The 5,895-nt window shown below is 45.1% G+C and overlaps 1 long non-coding RNA gene across 1 annotated transcript; it reads left to right on the top strand.

Moving 5' to 3' along the window:
• The first annotated feature begins 225 nt into the window (after positions 1 to 225).
• Positions 226 to 5,687, top strand: LOC309348164. Its single transcript, XR_014159254.1, has 3 exons — positions 226 to 288; positions 4,366 to 4,440; positions 5,171 to 5,687. It is a non-coding gene; the product is annotated as an uncharacterized lncRNA (long non-coding RNA).
• Positions 5,688 to 5,895: the final 208 nt, after the last annotated feature.

Raw genomic sequence — 5,895 nt, 5'->3', positions numbered from 1 at the left:
TAAGAGCCAGAACATACTTGAACAGACAGGGATATTTAAGAATCAACCAGAGTTTTGGGGAATCAGCCTCTTGGACTTGGCTAGTCTTAACCTGTCCTTACTGCTCATTCCCTTTTGTCCCTTCAGCCCTTTTCAGTCAATCCCTATTTGCACAATGATGTCATAATGTCCTTTCAGAAGGGCATCACTTTCATTTCTGAGGAAGCAGGTAGAATTTGGGGGTGAAGGGAATCAACGGCGTGGCAAGCAACATTTGTTCTGTTTGGGAGCTCTAATGCTGGACCCCAGGTGAGGTTTATGACTTGCTTATCGGTGTATCTATGCATCACTCTGCCTGTCAAATAGCTTAGCAAATATAATCATAATCCCCCAAATATTGCTCAGGCAGGTTAAAAAGTTATCTGGAGTGGCATGCATCACCTACTTCTCTGTAGGATTCTTCCAGTTATATTTACAGGACAGTGAACAGGCAAAAGAAAAGCTGAAAAGCAGAGCATGCTGCTTAGTGTGAAGTTTTAGTGTTTTAATGCAAGTGGGGATCCATTTTCCCTGCTCCCACAGGTAAATCCTTTACTACGACATCTGCTAAGACAAGTGTAATGCAGCTTTTACACCTCCTAGGCACTACAAAGACATATTTAATATGCTTCACCCACCGCTCAGTATAAAAGTGTCCCTGTGATAGGCATTAATTAAGAACTTTTTGGATATTGAAATGTTCACCTATGTTGAAAATTCCCGCTGGAATTACAGGCTAGTATGTGCAGGCACAAAAGAAAGGGAGAAAATGGTGTATGTGCTCATGAAGGCAGAAGCTCCGGTGGTTAGGATGAGATGCAGAAGAAAGCAAAGTTGATTTCTGAATATATACTGCGGTGCTGAATCTGGTAAAAGCACTCCCCCTTGCCCCCGGCTGGCCACCACTGCTATCCTCACTGGGGGGAAATGGCAAGATTATGTCCCAGTTCATATGTTGCCCTATGGTGCAGTTCAACACAGAAACTCAGATTCTTTATTCAGAGAGAGAAAACCCCAACAGAGAGCTCTATGGAGAGGACTAACCCTGGTGAGGCAGTTGCCAGGGCTGAGTACCTTAGCCTCCCACTTCTTCCTAAAGGCTCCTCCCCAGCTGGCTGCCTTCACAACAGTCCTTTGAGGAGGGGCTCTCTGTGTCTTTTGTTCTGCTACATGTAATCGTCAGGATCTCTGCTGCGACCGAGCTGATAAAGCTCATCTTCTGGCCAAGTCCTTCGGAATCGCCCCCGAAGATAATTAATGATCTGAGCCTTTGATGAGGCCTCAGGCACATTCCCGTTCAGCAGAGAATCAAAGCAGCAGAAGTGATGAGATTTATGGCTACATCGCTATGCTTTATTTCAGCAAAGAAATATACATCCTCTCTCTATGAAAACAGAGAACAACTCAACAAAGGAACAGGAAACCACTAACGTCACATCCTGTCTCCTGTCTTCCCGTGAGACTTCCAACAGCCTGGACTGTCTCTGGGATGTAAACAGAGTCCTGTGACTCTAAGCAGCTGCACAGTGGCAAACAGAAACTAACAGTAATGCCCTCCTTTATCTTGGGGACAGAGAAGGAAACAATGGAACTAGCAGGCAGGGCCGTCTTAAGCGCCGTGATGCAAAGCTCCATCCGGCACCTGCCCCCATTTCCCAGAGTTTTTAAGGGAGGATGGTGCTGCCAGCGGGGCTGGAGGAGGAGGCGTGCAGCAGCTGGAGGGTGGCTCCTCCGGTGGGGTGCCTCCCGGCTCATCTGGCCGCTTCATGCAGCAGTGGCCACAGCAGACGGAGGCTCCAGGCACGTCACTGCCTCGGCGCAGCATGGTGGAGGCGGGCAAGGGTGGCGAGCTGATGCTGGGAGGTGCCACGTCCAGCCTCCGCCTCTTACCTAGTGACCTCCAGAACTTGGTGCCCTGGCACCCTGCACCACTAGCCTCTATGGGTAAGACGCCCCTGCTGGCATGTGGCTGGGGGGGGGGTCTGTCTTTCTCCTCCTCAGCTGCCTCAGTTTCACTTAACCCTGTTGCTTGCTCAGTCTTCAACCTGACTGCACTCCCTTCTTCCTCTGACCTGTTTCCTGCATCCCATCACTATTCTCCTGGATTGGAGCCTTTCCCCTCTGAAGCTTCCCTAGGGGGTTCCCCGGTTGGAGCCTCCCACCATTCCTCCTTGTCTAGCCCGTCCCTGACACCCTAGTGCAGCTGCTTCTCTTCGCAGGGTAGAGAAATGAGTACACTTCATCCCCTCCAACTGTGAAAAGTATGTTCCAGTCTGACGCCCAACCAACCACACGGTTGGTCATTTTGTGCAATTCTTTCCCATTAAAAATAGAGCAGGAGATCATGTGAATTGGGTGACTGTGCATTCCAGGCTTCATTTTTGTGTGTCTGCTTTGCCCAAGATGTCGTATGTAGTGAAAGAAAGGGTGTTTGCTGAACCTAAACTACATTAAGAAGATGTTCTGGTGCTCGTGCAAATTACATTGTGTACATGCTCAACGCAAGAATTGCTAAGAATCTTGAGAGAACTGAACAGTATTTTGATGCGGCCTACAAAACTTTTCCTTTTCCTTTTGTTTGTTTGGCCAGCTTTTGGTTTTTCATATAATACCCAAGGCTCAATAATCACTTAGAGAGTTCAGAAAACTCAAGGTACAGTCAAATACACAGTGGTTCAACTATAGTCATGCTTTTAAAAAATGCATTAACTGGTTGTGAAAGAATGGGGATGGGAGCACATGTTTGAATCAGTACTCAAATGTACATCCTATTAAAATCAGTGGATTATGGGTAGAGGACAGGCATTCATGCTCAAATGTGCTTTCTGCTGTGTATTAAAATGTTCTGCAGACTTACAACTATAGTTCCAGTCCAGCAAGTGACATGCTTGCAGAAGCCTGTCAAAAATCTTTTTTAGTGCTCAAACACAAAGTCTGCAAAAGGTTAACATTCCAAAGCCTCTCTCTCTCCAACAACAATCTCCAAAGAATTAATAATCTAAATTTTGATAGTGGCATGGAAACAGAGGGAAGGGGAAAACAAGAGTAACATATAATAAATTTTTATAATAAAACTATAAATCAACTAAGTTTTCCCTATATTCCCCCCCCTCCAAACTTTGCGACAAAGGATACATTATCGAGACAAATTCTGCAGTAGAGCCTAGTATTGCTTTGGCTAAAAATAGCTCCAAAAATGGCAGCTGTAAGAAGGTCTCGTCTTCACATGCGACTCCATTACTGAAGGACACTTAAAGCATGTAGTGTTAAAAGCTTGTGAGTTAGAAGTACCAGCTCTGATAAGATGGCTTACCTCTTAGTCTTCCTGAAATAAATAAATATTAGATTTGTGCAACAATGTCTTACATTCCCGTGGCTACCATTTGGAAAAGTAGCTATAACGATGGCAAGCAGCCCAACTATTCATTTCCCATGTGTGTGTTTTTTGTGAGTGGAACATTTCTTGCATACTGTGTGTGTGCTCTCGCCTAAAAACTGCAAGACATTTCATGGAACAGAATCATCTTATTTTGTCTCAAATGTCACTTTAGGCATAATTAAGTGACAACTTGCAGTCTTTCAGGAGGGGTTTCAATGGATAGTGCCTAAGGTTTAGACCAGGGGCCACCAACCTACGGCCTGGGGGCCAGATAAGTCCTGAGGGACTCATTTATCCGGCCTGCGGTGACCCCCACACCCGCTCACCGCCACCCACTCTTACCACCACGGCATGGTGTGGCACGGTGCAGGGACCCACTTCCATGTCAGAGGAGCACCGGAAATAGTGTGTGCACGTGTGTACGGGTGTGTGCTCCGCTGCCCTCCAGCCCACCACATGATCGTCACTTGAGACACTGGCCCAAGGAAAGGAAAGCTTGGAGACCCCTGATTTAGACCAAGGCAAAGCTGAGTTCAAATTCCTCTCCAGCCATGATGTTTATTGAGTGGCCTTAGACCAATCCATCTTCCCCCTTAACCTACCAAACAGGGAAGTTGTGATGATAAAATGGTTGGAGGGACGATATCCCATACGGTCTATACCACCATAGTATGGTTGGGGGAAGGCAACAAATAAGATGTCTTCCACTACTGAGGTGTAGCTCACAAACCCCCTAAAGCAATTTGGAAACTTATATTCAGGGTGTATAGATAATAATCCTTGGCATCAATGGGGACCATTTTCAGCCTCATACTCAGCAAATTTCCTGGGGCAATATGTCATTGGTGGGCTAAGCCAGAGACAAAAAATAGAGAACAGGTGCTTGGGGCATTTCTCGGGTACAGATAGTCATTATGTACATGAAGACTAATATATTGTTTTTCACCTTGCTGTTCTTCGGAGAACAGAGTCCTCTCTCCTCAGATAGTGAGCAGGGTTTCAGGGGACTATTTTGCCACACAGCCTGCCAACCTGGACCCCCTGTGAGTATGAGATTGGTTCTATAACAGAAGAAGCAAAGGTTGATGGGAGTTGTAGTCCAAAACATATGGAGGGCACCCGCTTGGAGAAGGTTGCTGTAGACTTCACAATTCAGCATTAAAATGTGAAATGGATGTACTCTCCCACTACTTTCAACCACTAATTTCGTCCCATCGAAAGGCAAACAATGGAATTTCTGCCCTCCGCCCTACACCTGGATTAAAATTTAGGAGATAAACCCACCAAGGACAAGATAAAATGTGCTGTGTGGGCTGCATCTGGCCCAGGGGTAGCCAGCTGGCCATCTCAGCTCTCCAGGAAAAGCAACATTACTCTGCAAGCATATCATTAAACTACTGAAAATTACATGAAAAGGGAACTTAAATACCTAGTGTCTCACAATTACAAATCACTTTCCCCAAACAAATTACAAATCATTATCATCTATTATCTTCCATTACCAACTCCTTCTCCAGTTCCACTTGTCAATTTCTGTAATAATAATTTCAGGGGAAAAAATATATCTAATAATGAGCATGATTTTGTTTGACTATTTAAGTCGCCTGAATACACAACTGCATCCTCAAAAGGCAATTATTAGCATTGCTGACTTCCATTCTCCAGATTAATTCAGGCTTCAAATAAAGCCCCGGTTCAACATTCTCAGGAAATCACTTCATCTTGCTATTTCGGCACATGCTTAATCCAATTATTGTTCCTTTTGTTCTTTAGTCACATCCATTGCCTCCTCGTCGGTCGTCAGCCGTAATACCTCCGTGGGACTTAGCCCTATGACAATTTGCCTGCCACGGTGGTTCGTGTAAATATTTATGCCGAACCAGCCAAACGGTTTAAATAATTCATTTAATGGTGCCGGATCGTTTCTTTCGGTTGGTCCCTGCATATCCACAAAACTGGCGTGGCCAGATTACGATTTGCTTGCAGCCTGAACTTGTAAACATCCAGAGATAAGCAGCAATAAAAGGAATGTCTCAGAAGCAACATGAAAGAGCAATATGATTCCTCTGGATATAATTAGCCAGGATGGGAGAACGGAGGGGAAAAAATTGGGGATAATGAAATGGAGCTTTTCGATGCTCAAATTTCATTTCACCACCTGCAGCTATTAAAGTATCCCACCCACTAGTATAATTCACACCTTCTATTGTTAAAATAACCTAATGCATTCCCCTCCCTCCTTTTGATTGGAAGCATATTTTTGAAGCATGGTTATTATCTTTTTTCTTTTCCTTTTCTTTTTCCAGCTCTATGCTGTAATCTCGAGGGTAAATGAAAAAGAACTATCTTGATCAGTGACACGGAGCTAAAACATACAGATAAAGCCCTATATGACTTACCTGTGGCCAGGTTGTGTAGCATTGCAGACTGCAGGGGGGGGCGGAATTGAATGGGGGGTGGCTTTCTCTTGGCACGGTTACACACCCTCTGCAAAGGAG

Source organism: Podarcis erhardii (assembly GCF_964252035.2).
Source record: "Podarcis erhardii genome assembly, chromosome: 8".
NCBI classification, from domain to species: domain Eukaryota; kingdom Metazoa; phylum Chordata; class Lepidosauria; order Squamata; family Lacertidae; genus Podarcis; species Podarcis erhardii.
Note: the sequence above shows the minus strand (reverse complement) of the source record. Positions and strands in the feature narration are given on the sequence as shown.